The 16,028-nt window shown below is 38.7% G+C and overlaps 1 protein-coding gene across 4 annotated transcripts in view; it reads left to right on the top strand.

Annotated features, from left to right (window-relative positions):
- Nucleotides 1-16,028, top strand: part of MAPK10 (mitogen-activated protein kinase 10) — a gene marked incomplete at both ends in the record, with an annotated part of 82,550 nt that overhangs the window by 15,307 nt on the left and 51,215 nt on the right. The window lies entirely within an intron of this gene.

Genomic DNA, 16,028 nt, shown 5'->3' with positions numbered 1-16,028 from the left:
TCGCTACCCGCAGCCTCCCTCTTACCTTGGGTGTGGGACCCCACGTGCCCGGCACGCTGGCTGCCTTAGCACCTTGCCAGATGTACTGGGACAGGCAGAATGTCTGCAGCCCGGGAGGTTACTGCAGAGGCAAAAGCAGATGGAGGAGAGACATGATGTTTTTCAGGCTGCTCTGGAAGCTGGTGTTGCAGTGTTCCTAGGCAAAGTCACAGAGTACTCAAGTCTTTCTCATGCAATTCTATAAATAGATGCCAACATAAGCAGGAGAATTTCAGTGGAAAATAATTCATGTCGTGGAACAGGAGCGGGCACGGGAAGCAGGGAATATGGTTATGAAAGAAGTTGGGACTTCATTTCACTTGATTATTCTGAAAATTACATCAAAGACAAAATAATTTTCTTGATATGGAAGCATTAAAGGAAAGATATTAAGGTCTCCAGGGGATGATAATTCATTAAATTATGTGAAAAAGAGAAAGCCATATGGTGTGAGTGTTAGTTATAATTGTCATTGTGCCTATGTGAAATAATTATAAACTCAGTCAGAAAGTGGTATTGGTTATAGATGTAGTGCATTTGGTATCTTTGGAAATTAATTGTGGGAGATTTCCATGGGATTTGTGTTAACTATGTTCACAGAATTATTTTTGCCAGCAGGAAGAAAGAAAAAGCTGCTTGGAATCTCTTGAGCAGGGAAGTTCCCCTTCACTCTGCAAAAAATACTTTTAATGCAAGTGTAGGTTGTTTGCTCACTGTACATCACACAGACATCTGTGAGAATGACTATATAGGGTGTGTTTGCATAAAATTATCATGATGTTATAGGCATGATGACAATGGGACATGGCTGAAACAGAGCTTGTAGCTTATTAGGCCAAGCTGTAGTTGTAAAAATTACACAGGCTTTTAACCACAGGAACTGATCCTCAAGTCTGTGATAGAAACAGAAAACATTAAAGGTAAAAGGAGTTGAGAACAGGTTTTCTGAGTTTAATTAGATATATGCCACTTAAACCACTGAGAGAAGAAGGGTACCTCTCTGCAATGTTAGAAGGGAGGTGACAACTACCTTCTTTTTCAAGGGGGAGAGAAAGAGACGGGTCACTTTCAGCCTGTGGGTATGGATGGTTTAGATGAGGGTGGAGGGAGTGGAATTCTCATGTTCCATAAAATCAACAGAAGTATGCTGATGTCGGAGTGGATGTTTCTTTGTGTTTTAAATGAATGCTTTTTGCCTGGAAGCAAGACAATTGATCTGTAGGTTTTCCGCTGTGGTTTGCAAGCTATCAATTTTTATATTGCCTGTGATATTTTTGATGCTGCCTGTGATGTCTAGAAAAATGATGTTGTATAGGAATATTTCAAAAGCAATTTGAAGGGACTGTGATAGTTTTTGAATTTACGATGGAAGCAAGGGTGATAGTCCAGTTTTCCATGGCAGGTAGTGAAGACATCACCTACAGGCTTGAGCATATAAGTAATTAAAATCTTAGAAGCAGCTTATGAAAACATTTGGCCTGTTTTATGACCACATCCGTGCATATACCTGTGTGCATTATGAGGAGAAAGTGCTAGCTTTGAAAACAAAGTTGTCTGAGTGAGTATGAAATAGATGAGTCCAATGATGTCCTTCAGCTGAAATCCTGAATGTCTACCTTGCTATTCTCTGAAGAGTGAAAACAGGCTTTCATGCTGTATGATGTTGGGATGTGGTCTGGACATGTCAGCTGGACCAGGGGAATGTTAGCTGGGAAGTGCTTTATGCTGTCTAGTTTATGCAAGAAGTTTTTGTGTCTTGGAGCAATGGGACGGGGGAGGTGGGGAGAGGAGGAGTACGGGAGCAGGAATGATGGTTTGAGGATAGTTTTGAAGAGTCGTGGTAGCTCTTCAGTGAACGCATTATACATTTAGGAAGATATCTCATCTGTGGATATAGAGGAGACTATAAATATATTCCTGAAGTAGTAAATTGGGCATTTTGTTGTGGTTTTATTTTCTTGGAATTAGTGATTTGATGATATCTTTGAGCCTGAATATGAAGGAGATTGCAGAGTCTTTTTTTGTTCTCCATAAAAGGTAGAGTCAGCAAAGTCAACTGATAGCTTGTTGTGTTGCCTAAGGTTACAGTAGGTTCTCCTTTGATGATTTAATTGTAATTTGGCAGTTGAATCTTAAGGAGTGCAGACTTCTTTCAAATCAGCATTGGGATTGTGGTGCTGGTTGTGGCTTATATAACTGCTGACTCTTTCCCTCAAGTAATGGTACAGAACCATGGAATCATTTAGGTTAGAAAAGATCCTTAAGATCATCAAGTCCAACTGTTAACCTAGCACTGCCAAGTCCACCACTAAACCAGTGCCACGTCTACATGTCTTTTAAATACCTCCAGGTATGGTAACTCAACCACTTCCCGTGGGGTTCAAAGGTTGGAGGAGGAATGTGACAGATATTGTCCACTACAATATGTCCAGTATGAAGGGTTGTTTGTTGCTGTTCTCCTTGGAACTGTCACAGGGAAGTGTCCTGTTGTGTCATGATACTGGTAATGGAAGACTTGTTAAGATGGAGTTGGCTAAAACTTCCTCTAATTCTCCACATATTCATGTATTGTATATACAAAGAAAATTATTATAGGGAAACCTCTTGCATCCCATAGATTGCTGGTGGAGGTCTGTGAAGACACGAACATAGTCAATCAATAGAACCACTTAAAATAGATTCTAATTTAATGTGACTACCTTCTGCGTGCAATGTGCCTGTAAACGATGAAGAGGATCAGATCTTTGAGTTTGCAAAAACACTTGCGCTCTTTTGTATGACGGTAATCCTTCAGTTCTTCTTTTGTGTAGCACAGTTGACTCCCAGTCTAAGGTTCTAAAGCAATATTGCAATGGGAATAATGGTAAAAGCCATAGAAAAGAGGAGCTGACACTTCTGAGCATAATCAATCCTGAGCCCACACTGATCAAGGAAGATTAGTCTATGCTTTTGCTATGGTGCAGTGGAAAAGAGGCAGAGAATAGTGGACATCCCGGTGTCTTACAGTTAATGTGCAACCTTATTTGTGTTATTTAGCTGGACACTGGTGTATTAAAGCTCTTGAGACGTCAATATAACTCTACATTGTGACTTTGCTGTCCCAGTAATATTGTTTTGGTTTCTTTGTGCCACTGAATTGAAATACTGTATTCCTTGATAGAGGTCAACATTTCCGCTTGTATAAACTGGCATAGTTCTATTAAAGTTCAGAGGTGTTCTCATGATGGGATAGATCACTAAATTTCCTCAAAAGAGGAGAACAAAGAATACATGTTGCTCAGAGGAAAAATGAAAAGAACCATGTACCCAGATATGCCTAGAATTTCAGTGGCCCTGAAGTGAGTGGCAGTGCTAATTTTGTCAGTCCCAGTCTCTCCTGCGAATCAGTACTGAGCGTATGTCATGAGTTAGTTACTTGCATTTCAGTTTACACAGTCACATCTCTCAGACTTTTTGTACTTAACGTTCTGTTGGCTGGCATTGCAGATTTCTCCTGTTCTGTTAAAGATTCTCCAGATTCTATCCGTTAGTTCAGCTTGTGTTCTCTTTCTCATGCTGCTGTGTGCTTTGCTGATGTGCTTTGACACTTTGCTCCTGAGGAGGTTTTTGAAGACAACCTTTAGCGAGTTTCACAAGTGTTTTGTGTGAGGGTAACATAGAAAATAGCTGTCAATTTGTACTGTGAACTATTACTGTACTGTTAATGACATAAACACATCAATTCTCTGATGTTTCCCGGTGCTAATACAGTCACATACAATGGCAACACTTGATGAGATTTTTTTTTTCTTCTCCTGAGAACAAGTGTTTTAAACTATTGCCAAAATTTTTTTTCACTTTGGGGAGTTCTTAAATGTTGAAATACCGTAAGTAAACTCACAGCAAGCTTCAAGCCTCACTCATTCATTTGTACATTGCAGGATTTTTCTCCAACTACCAATTTGCATTCACATTGTAGTATTTGAATTTTCTTGCATGTCGTTGCTCTGAAATGACAAAAATTTAATTGCATATATTCAGTTAGCCATTGATTGTCATCTGATGTGCATCTGGAACAGCACATTCTTGTTTGTTTTTCTGATATATTTATGCTTTGATTCTTCAGAAAGATAGCAAATTTCTTAATTGTATTTGGAATCTGGATTATCAGCATGTGAATTTTAAGGTGCCAAGAGACAGCCAGTGGGAACAGCAAAGACTGAGTATCTCTGTGGATTTGAGCTCCAGAATATTGAGTGAAGGTGCTTATCTAAGTTTTGATAGACAAATCTATCAGATTTGTGTTTCTTAAGGGGGTGTTATTAGAAATTGCATAGTAACACATATTCAGAGATGGTTTGCTTGGATATGGGGTGAGAGGAGGAGGCAATGTCTTGCAATGCTCTTGCTAATGACTCGGCAAAGAACTTAGCTGTTGTGGATGTGGAGGAAACTGCCATTAGGATCATAGAGAACAGTGGTCATGTGCCAAACTATACATAACACGTCTGAAAAGTGAAGTAAGTTAATTGTCTTTAAGAATAAGCAGCTTCTATTCCATGTTTGCTTTGATTCTTACAACTTCTTCTGTCTACTACTACTACCTTTAATAGAAGTGGGAAAGAAGCAAAAAAAAGGGTATACATCCAGTTGCAGTGCATGAAGGCATCTGAGGCAGGATGAAGACCCATTTTTATATGACACAGGTACCGGAGGTGTAGTGTCTGAGCAAGAATTATTGTTGTGTCTTCTTTTTTAACGGTCTGACATGTGATTAATTTGCAAAAAATATTTCTCATTTTTTTTTTTGTAATGTCCTTTTTCTACCTAGCTGCAGAGATTGCTGGTAGGCAGGAAGTCACCACATATTTAATTTTTGTCTTCTCGTGTTTCATTTCCCTTTGCTAGTACACAGAAATCTAAAATGTAATTTAGGTTGTGATAATCACAAACGATATGTAATAAACCATGCCACAGTATGCTCTCTTAGCAAAGAGATCAGCGGCTCTGTCTCTAAAATACTCAGGCTGCCTATATTTCTGGCTGTCCTTTTTTTTTCTTTTCTCCTTAAAGAACCTGTATAGTTTCCATGACTACAATAGTTAAGTGGGCAAAATCTATTCCAAATTTTGTCTCTGCAAACTTATGGGAAAAAAAATGTAAATAAGTTGGTGTAGAAACTATCTCTGCACAACCTGTTTTTGTGAATCCTGACAGCAATACTTGCTTTACTTGGTCATAAACTACAATACTGTAAAGGCACTGTCAGGCTCATTTGAGAGTCGTGACACCCAGGATTTTCAGCTGGATCAGTACAATTCTTAGGTATGTTCTGCGGGTTTGTTCATAGCAATGACTGGATAAGCATCTATGATGTTAGAACCATTAAAAAAATTTATCAGCTGTAAATTCTGTGACTGCAGAGAAGTAACTGATGTTTGTGTAACTTAAGCCCTTTCTGTGTTGGCTGATTAAAAACTCCATTTAATTTATACTTTTCACTATCAGGCAGTAACATTTTATAAATCTCTTTACAGATGTCAGGCACCTATCTGCTCCTACACCTTCGAAACCTTCCTTTTGATCACTGCCAGATCTCCCTTTTCTCACATTTGTTCTGTCTCACTCCTACGCTGGGATGTATTGGACAGATTTTTTTTCCAAACTGTCCTGTCTTCTCCTGTTGTGTCAAGTTGTCTGCCTCGAACTCAGTCACAGACAAATTTCAGTTCAAGGCAGAAATCAGGGTTGGAATTAACTACTGTCAGTGCATTGCAGCCATTCCTTAACTGATTTCAGACTTATTCTTTTATTTCATTCACTTGAAATCTTGTCACCCGTGAAATGAAGACCATCATCATAACTGATTATTATGTGTTTAACACGAGAGAAATTGCACTAAACACTTATGTTCCCTCTTAGGGACAAGGGGTTTCTCCTGTGATAGGAGAATAGCTGTGACCATATGGAATCAGAGAGGTAGGGCTATAGGACAAATAAAAGGGCAGGTATCAAAACAAAGAAGCAATGGAACCAAAAATAGAAAAACTAGAGCCAGTCTGGAAGGAAATGCCACTCAGATAATTAAATTTTCTTTGTCGGCATGTGTTGTTGATATTTATTCTCTGATATTAATGCGGTCTACAGAATTTCACAGTGCTTTACAGAAAGCAAAAGGTCGTCTCTTGTCCCAACACCTGCGGTCCTTAGACAATCATAGAAAACAGTGACAGCCAAAAAAATTGGAATATAACAGAAGTTGTACAAAATAGAAAGACAATATGAAACAAGAGATCGTGTGTGAAGCCTAGGTGAAGTTTGTGAACAATGAGAGACACGTCTGGCTTGACATGGGTGGGAAAACACATCAGAATGGGCAAGAGTTGGCAATAAAGAGAGAGGGAGTTAGGAAGGGAAGAAGAAAGGTGGAAGACTCAAAGGCAGGAGTGAAAGCAAGTTGGAAACAGGACATCAAGGGTTTGGGGTTTTTTTTATTATTATTTTTTGCTTTTATTCTTTTCTGGATTCATGGTGTTACACATTTTCATCCAAAATTAATTGGTGCCCATTTACAAACATGGAAATACATTTTGTAACTCTGGGGTTGCTAATTCACCATGAGCCACAGAAGGGGATAGAGTTTCTAATTCAAACAAAAATCTTGGTTTAAAATTGTGTCAGAGCATCTACATCTCAAAATTTCTGGTGTAACAGGGCAACTTGAAAACCTAAGTAATTTTAAATTTTGTTCCTGTTGAACAAAGGCATTTTGGCTTGTTATAGAGCAGGTAAAACATTTTGTATCCCTACAGACCATCAGTTTTACATGCTAGCATCTAACCTCTGTCAGAGATGTCCCTCAGCATGAGAGACTGTAGATAGGGAATTACCCCAGCTGGACGAGTGTGCGCTGAATGAGTTCGAGCAACCTGGGTTGGTTGAGTTAGTGTCAGCGTAGGGGCGGGCTGTGCACTGGCCCTTTGGCTGGGAGGGTAAAGGGCACATATGTGGCAGCTTTGGCTTTCTTCCCTCCTAGCACAGCACCAAGCAACATTTTAGCATCTCTGATCTTCTGTTTCTGTCTGCTTAAAATAGCCTTGCAGCGATTGCAGGGCTAGTTTTGGGAAACTGGAATGTGAGTAGCATTTTAGGGTTAACGTTTTTACATTGACCTTTTTTTTTCCTTCCAGGATTATCACATCGCTGATGGTGACTTGCTGACAGTAACGTTTTTAGTGCTTGGTTGAATTTTTATTTTTAATCAGTTGAGAAATGCAGCAAGAAAAGGTTGTGGAAATGATGTTTCTTTTTCTCCAAACTGACAGCTTTTGTTCTGTTTGTCAGGCAAGCCGCCACACCTTTTAAATTATGACCGTGAGGCAGTTATGGAAGATAGTAGCTGTTTCCTATTTCAGTTTGTAGATCCAAAAATAACAGTTTTATCATGTGACTGACAGTTTGCATGTGCAAGGCACACCAGCCAGGTGTACAGACTCTGCCTTCATGTCCGTGTTTCCCTAGTCTTGTAAGCTGCTGTTAAATGGACTTTTTCTGGCTTTGCTGTTTTGATGCTTAACACAACTTGAGAACTGTCCAAAGTTTATATACCTTTCTGACAATTCAGAGCACTGAATATGAGATCTCTTTGCCAGATTCAAAATTGTCTTATACCCATTCTTCAAATGCTGGGCAAACATTTACTCAATATAGTTTAACTAGAAATGATGCTTTAACTTCCTTTGCCCATGTATTTTCTGCCGCTGAATATTGGTAGACACCCCCAGCTCTGATCCATTTTTCAGATTTTTACCTTGCTTTGGCTTCAGTAAATCCTTGAGCATACAAAGAATAGTGTAGCATACTTTGGAAACCGTGAGATTGTTGTCTCTTACATGTCGCACACATAAGGGAAAGTATTTTGGCCTAGAGCCCTTTTAAAAGCAGAATGAAAAAAAACCCCATGGTTTCTTTCACTGAGCAGGTTGAATTTCCTAGGCTGGCAGTTAAGAAAAGTTTTTTGTCAGCTAGCAGACTATATAGTGAAATAGCGACAAGAGAAATGCGGAACCAGAAAGTACTGGTTTTACAGCTCTCTTCAGAAAACGATTCTACAACCGAGTCACTTTCAGAGCCAAGTATAAAGAATTAGCAGAGTATAGACGGATGAGAAGTATGTCAACGTACTTTATATTCAGCATCCTCATGAATATTTTAGTCACCAGGCAAATTAAAATGGCATGAGGCATGCCAGGCGGTGTGTGAACAGGATAGCTGTTTCCACATTGCCTTTCCTACCATATCCCTGCACCGTCTTTGTGAGCGAGAACAGCTATGGGAAAAGAGTTTGTCTTGCCTCAATATACAGAACTGATCAGTGGATTCCAAAACGGTTCTTGTAAGGACATCACCAGCTCATGTAATTAGAAAGATAACTAAATTGAGGTTCAAGCTGTGGATGGGAGAGTCACAGAGGTATTTTTGTACAACTTGAGCTGAAAGGGCATAATCTTGTGCATCTGAATCGTCAGGTCAGTGAAGAGATTTTGGTCTCTGCAGGGTGTGGAGCTTCTCTATGCACAGGCTTGTGGTTTATGGTGGTGATGGAGCTGGAAAGGATAGTCACCTTTAAGAACTACTAGAGGTTTTAATGGAAAAGCACTTTGTTAACATGAACAAATTTGATACTTTAATGTGTGTAATTGTTTTAAAAGAAGATACCAGCAAAGCAGGTTCAGCCTACTAATAGAAGAATTTTTCAGCAAGTAATAAAGGGCAAATTTTATTGCAGACCCTTTTTTTCCTTAATAGATTCCAGCCTGTGATTCCTCTTTTTTCCAGCAGTTTTCCAAGTGTTTGGCTTCTTTTGCCATGTAGTGAATTATTTTGTTATTTTACAGTTTTACCCAGTAGCATAATTGACGAAATTATAATATAACACATTTGGAGCCACCAGTGACAGATATTGAGTGAATTTTATTTTAAATATGTTTACTAAAATTAAGCATTCTAGTCTTTTTTTTCTGTGCAACGTCTTCTACATTGTCTTATGTATGATGGCTTGATCATATTCCTCCAGACCACCCATCTGAAAGTCTGGCCAATAAGAGCTGTCTCAGCATGACTGAATTGTAAAATAGATTTCACAGCAAAGCTTTCAAATCTCGTTGTCCTTAGAAATACAAATTCATTGTGCTTCCCAGGTTACCTTTGCTGGAAAGGGCTGCTTGGCTTTGACGTTTCAGGAAATGGCTGTATTACTTTAAACACAATGAGTAATAGGGATTCACAGCTGGACTGCAGATGTCACGGATATGAGAACGATACTATTCTAATCCTTTATGGGTGACAGTAAAGGGACTGGATGAGTTGTGGACTTGGACTTTGTGTTTGCTTTTTCAAGACTAAGCATGAGTGCATATGGATCTCTGAACAAGTTCTTTAAGATCATAAATACCTAGGCATACGCTTTCAGAGATCTGACTGGGGAAAGATTCTTGTTGAAGAAGCTTCTTCTAGCTGTGTCAGAGATTTGTCTGTTTGACTCCCATCTCAATACGCACAGTTACGACTGCTCATATTACCATTTAACCAGGGCCTTTAAAGAGCTGTATTTTTCAACGTGGGAAATAGAGTAAGTATGTTGTACTGAAGTGAAGAAACCTGCATTAAAATGCTACAATAATAATTTCAGTGATGTTACAATGAAATGATAGAAGAGACATAGACATTTTTTAGTCAAAATGTGCTACGTATGATTTTTTCTGTTCTAAAATATTTAATATCTAAATGTAAAATCCATAATATGAATTGGACAATGAACTACATTTTCAGAGGACTTTATTCCAGTATCAGAACCATAAGTCTTACAGGCAAAGTTTGAGAGCAAGCATTTTCTGGTGTATACACTAAATTAAGTGTATTGTGCAAGCAGAGAGCAAGACATGTCTCCTCTGCTTCTAACTGGATTTTGCCTGCCATAAATTTATTAAATATATGAAAGCATGTGCACACTGAACTATGGGCCTGATTCTCTGAGTTTTCAAAGACGTGACACCTGCCTTTCGTATATTAAACACTGAAATGTAAAATAGAGCCACACATTTTGAACTTTTGTCTCAAAATCATCCAGTTTTAATAGCACATCTTTGAAATTTAAGTGCCACAGAATTCACTATATGATCTTGACAGCAAGGTTGAACTTCAGTGTTGAATTCAAGGACTCGGATGATAATCCGAAACCATTCAAGCGCTTCTGTCCCCTCTCATGTTACTTCATTCCAACACAGGATAAGAGATCATGTGTTGAATATTTGGCAATGAGTTACCTTGCTTTGGCTGCAACATTCCCAAAGGCCCAAAGACGGGACATGCTCCCATTTAAAAAGCACTGAAATGGCAGCTTAGTTCAACCTTTCTTTTTGTCTTTGCTGCTTTCATGTCATCTTGGCCTGCGAGGGTGCTCTCAAGGGCACCTTGCCGGCAAGGTATTTGCTGTGGCAGGATCACGGTGTAGCTGCCCTGCCCCACGCAGTGCAGGAAGGAACATTTTGAGCTCAATCGGTAATCTCTGCAGCGATGAGGAAGCTCACAGAAGGTCTCGGAGGCTGATTTATTTATTCTGTGAAACATCCATGGCGATAGTAAAAAAAGGAAATGATTCCTTGTGTTGCGGCTGGGAAGGCAGCTTGATTGTATTTCCTAATCCAGCTGTTACCAGCTGACGGCAAGAAGCTGCGAGCTGATGGAAACGCAAAACGAATCGCTGGAACCGTACACGGTAACAGGAAAAGCGCGACAGTCATCCCTCATGAAACTGCATTGGTCTCCTTAAGCGTCAGCTCTGAATGTTGTCTCGGGGGCCACTGAATTTCTCTGCATTTTGAGGAGAAATAGACCTGACCTGGAGTACAGAGTAGCCATTCCTGACAACTCTGCATTAGGGTCATGTTAGTTATCTTCTGGGTTTTCAGCACCCAGGCTTGGCTCCAAACCTAATACGGAAATTGAAAGGCTCTCATTCATTACAGTGGCCTTTGACTCATACTGTTTGGGGGAAACTGTTTCTGCATGTTGGTGCATGTATGGAATTCTTCTCTTTTACACCGTTTTCGTGGAAAACATTCACTATTTTTACAGATGCTTTCTGGAGAGAAGTTTTCATTCTAAAAATAATGACAATAATTTTTTTTCTGTTTAAAAGTAATTATTGGAGAGAAGACTATGCACTGTTTGCAAATAGAAATGTATCAATGTCTGCCTTTAGAAACTCAAAAGTTACTTGTCAAAAGGAGGAAAAAAAAAAAGGTAAGAAGGAGAAGGTCTAATTTAATTTGAATCATCTGACGCCAGCATAAGAACCAAACAAAACCCACAAAAAAACCCTACCAGAATACACTTTAAAATTTGCTTAAAAGAAAATAACTTTTTCACTCTTTTCTGTTACAGTGCTTGGCTGAAATCGGACCTTAAGTACAGGGAAGAAAAAGCACTTAAAATATTTTATGGTTAAACTTTCATAATCCACTTTTACAGAAATTTTGCTTGATACAGGAAAAAGAGATTTGTCTCTTGTTGTTCCTAAAAATGAAGTAATAGTTATCTGAAACCAAGGGCAGGGAGTTTGAAATCAGAGAAATTACTGTGAAAATGATTTATATATACATCCATCTATGCTTTTCTTATTATGTATATGTGTATATACCTTTAGATGTGCATTTGTGTGTGTATAGTATGTGTTCCGCTCCATATATCAGTGGTGACTGTTGAGGATGAGCTATCATTAGCATTCTTGTTAAACGTGATTTTTCAAGTTACCAATTCCCTCCACTGATGGAGATCTCAGCACTAAATAACCAGATAGGTGCTTTGTTTAACAAGATTACTTTCAGCTTTCTTCCCTCTTGTGCAGGGGTGAGGGAAAAAAGGCAAAATGCTAATGTCAGTGGCAAAACTACCTTACTTAGAGGGATCAAGTATTGCAGCTATGAATAGCAGTGATTTGTAATAAACAGAGTTGCAGCTGGAGTCTTTCTGGAGGAAGGCAAAGATGACCAAAGTCTGTCACTTTAGAAAGTAGGTGTAATACTAAGTAGCTTTTCAGAAAGTTTTTAATACTATATTTGTTGCAATATATGCATGTAGGGATAGGTAAGAGGAATGTTTAGTGTCCCTTGGATTTCTACAACGTTCCGTGAAGACACTTACTTAATATAGAAAGCTGTTTGCTGAGATTGCCGAGTCTCCATTTCACAGCCTGCCCCGGGAGGCTGGAAGCCGGGAGCTTCCCTTCCAGTTTGAGGCTTCCATTCCGTCATCTGAGAGCTAATAATAGTACTTCAATGAAGTAGTAGCTTGAGAAAGGGTAAGCGTTTTGAAAAAGATATGTGTGCCCCATCCAAAGAATCTTGAAACTAAAGACTATCAAAAATTGCCATTTGTTATCTTAGGAACCCAACTCTAAGAGCTGCTTTTAAAAATAGAGGTTTTATGTGGTTTTGGCAGTTTATTCTGTGGTAGAATAGAATGGAAGTGATAAATGTTACATTTCGTTGTTGACTAAAAGAGTTATTCCTCTATGGGAAGAATAATTTTAAGTATTTACTTGGTAAGTGTCTATTGGAGTAGAAACTTGGACATGAAACTACAATGCTTTTCTTTGCTTTTTGAAATAGGTATAAAAATTAATGCCTAGTCCTTCAAGTGTATGATAACAGAGCGTTGCTCATTGATCATTACAGTCTGAACTCACGTAGAATATTAGTTGTAAATGATGATCTGGGTTTGTGAAATCTGACTAGAATGAGTTTAATTTATTTCTCCTTCCCCCGCCTCCCCCCGCTGAAGTCAGCAAACAGTCTTGTTAAATAGCTGTAATTACATACATCTCTTGATAGTCATGAATTTATATTTGCATCTGGCTAAAATTTTTTCTCTCTGATGAATAGGTTTGTTTCAAATTATTTACAGTTTAAAAAGGCATTTTTAACACTAACATTTACCTTGCCGAACTAGCTGTAAACAGAATTTATAGGGAAAGTGTTTATTTACTGCATTTTCTGTCTGTACAGCTGCCAGAGGTACGGTAGTAAACTTGGAGGATTTTTCGGAGCGCATGTTGCGGTAAAACTATCATTTTATTATAAGAACAGGGGTAAATTATAATCTTAGTTATAAAAAAGAGGCAACTGTATAAATTAAAAAATAAATTCATAGTTGAGCAAGAGGTGTTACGTTAGCGTTTCCAGAGAAAGAAGCACAGGCTTTTAGATGCAAGTCCAGTCTCTTATTGGAGATCTTGAAATTGACTTTCACGCTCAGCCTTTTCCCAGCAGTTCGCAGACACTCATTACTCTCTCTCTCTTATTCCCGCTCCCTTGAGTCACCTGTTTATACAGCCACTCTTCTGCCAGTGATTGAAGTTTGTCTTAAGAAGGCTGATATATCATCAGTACTAACCTTGGTGTTCCAAGGTAAGGATTTTGTGTAGCAAGCACCAGAGAGAGGACCTACATGTGGTATCTGTAATTTCATTGTAGTAAAATGCATAGTTGGCTGTCTGTAAACAAAAGCTTCTCTCTGGTGAATAGAAAAAAAACATCAGTGCTATTAATTTACTCAGTGCAATGAATTTACTTATTGACTTCTTGAAGTAGTTGGACACCTTCCATTTGATAGAAGACAATGATAGAACTGCAGTCAAGATCCTTGCATCTCAAAGTAAATATCCCTCTACAAAGGATTACTTTAGTTGTTTCATTTTCCTCCATGATATGTAAAGGACTGAGAATGGATCATAAAAGCCAAAGGCTTAAGAAACCTTTGGTTTTATGATTTTAAATTGTTGCTTTTTCATCTCTTGCTTTGATGGAGAGAAAAAATTCAGAAAAGTAAGCCGAGATCAGAAACTGGAGAAAATTGTTGCCCAGACAAACTTTCAGTGTTACTGTTTTCTAACTCCTAGTCAGTGATTTTGTGATGTAACTAATGAGATTAAAATATGAGAAGATAAAAGATTATTAAAATGATTCAAAGTACTCTTACATAGCTCAGGTGAGTCTCATGTTGGCTTTTCTTCTTAAAATAAGTTGGGTGGTTGAGTAATATGAATTAGCTGAGAGATTTGTCTACTAAAGTATATTTGCAATATATGTCCGTGATTGATAGAAACAAAACATTTAACTGTTGAAAGATCATGTTTTTTAAATCCTTTGGCTTTACATGTTATTTGTTCAGTACTTAATGGAAATAAGGGGTATTTTAGTTGTGGCCTTTATGATGCCCTGTTGTGGCTGAACTAAATGAGAAAGACAGACACAATTCTGACAGTTGCTACAGGAGGTTTGCTTTCTGCTACATACTACTAGGCTATAAATCACACATGTTGTTCCTCTTGATGTAAAGTTTAGTTGAGTGAAGTTCCCTGACCACAATGAAGTCAAGTCAGACTGGATCTTTGATAGCTCTGTCACCTAAGCTGCTTCATATATGCTCTAACTAGTGGGTGCAATATCTTTGTTTATGCATGTGCCTAGCATATTAGCTGGGTCACAAAAGTTGTATGCCTTATTAATGAATAAGAGAAGAAAGAATTGTTGCCAAATGACAGAATGGATGATGTTGGAAAGCGCCTGGTCCAACCCACCTGTTCAAAGCAGAGTTGAGCAGGTTGCTCAGGACCACTGGAAGAGTGTGGCTCCATCTTCTTTACTCCTCCCAGCAGATACTTAAGAACAGTGGTAAGATCTCCCCTGAGCCTTCTCCAGGCTAAACAGCCCCAATTTGCTCACCCCTTCCTTGTATGACAGATGTTGCAGTCCCTAATCATCTTCATGGCTCATCAGTGGAATTGCTCTAGGACATCCCTACCTTTCTTGGACTCGGGAGCCTGGAGCTGGACCCAGCACTCCAGGTGTGACCTTGGTAGCACTGAGCAGAGTGCTGCCAGCTCACTTCCCTTGACCTGCTAGCAACAGTCTTCCTAAATGCAGCCCAGGATGCTGCTGTTCTTTGCTGTGAGGGCACATTGCTGGCTCGTGTTCAGCTTGTTGTCCACCAGGACCCCTGGGTCCTTCTCTGCAAAGCTACTGTCCAGACTGTCAGCCCCCAAGCGTATAATGGTGCGTGGGGTTATTCCTCCCCAGGTGCAGTACTTGGCATTTCACAGTGCTGCTAATTTGGGGAGATTCAGTATTTATTTATACTTTTTTTTCTGGAAATTAACATTTTGATCTGAAATAGTTTCACTATGAAAATGTTAAAATGGAACTTCCTGGCAGTTTCAGAATACCTGCAAAGGCAGTCATGAGAATTTTTTTTTCCCTCCAAATATATTGTCGGGGAAAATCCCACCATCCTGCCCCAAATGTCAACAGTGGACTAAAATATTCTTTGCAAAACTCCTCATCATCTTTATCAAGCAATTATTGTTATTTGTGGGATGTATTTGGTGTGTTATTTATGCAGGAGTAGTGTAATTGAAATATTTCTTATTCTTCTCCACCTGTGTGGTTTCCAAGACATACATTGCCAACACTTTTTTAATTATTTAGAGCACTTGTATGTTTTTGTTGGCTTTGTGACTAGGCTTCTGATGCTTGCATGCTTTCTGCTCTGTACTTGGAAGAATCTGGAAGTGAATGTCAGTGAAAGTCTACAGTAAGCAGGAATTAATAAGAAAAAGATTTTTAATATTTGCTTTAAAAAGTCATTATTTTTAGAACAGCTAGTGGTTTGGTTGATTTATCTTTTGGGAAATACACTGTTGCTCTTCATGGAGTAGCAGAAAACTTGTGTAATGCTGTTCCTCATTCTTGGTGAAATGGAGAATCAGGAAGAGTGTCTAAGGACTGTCCATTTGGGAACATTTCTAAGAATTAGTATGCTTTGTGAAATGTAGAAATAAAAATGTGTGTAGTCAGATTTGAAACACCAAAATAAGTGGTTCAAATTCATAGGAGGTGAAGATTATCAAAATAACTGAAGGTTGTACAAAACAGTTAAAAGTTTAAGGA

The sequence above is a fragment of the Phaethon aethereus genome, assembly GCF_964289735.1.
Source record: "Phaethon aethereus genome assembly, chromosome: 4".
In the NCBI taxonomy this organism is placed as follows: Eukaryota; Metazoa; Chordata; class Aves; order Phaethontiformes; family Phaethontidae; genus Phaethon; species Phaethon aethereus.
This window is presented reverse-complemented; position numbering and strand designations above follow the sequence as displayed.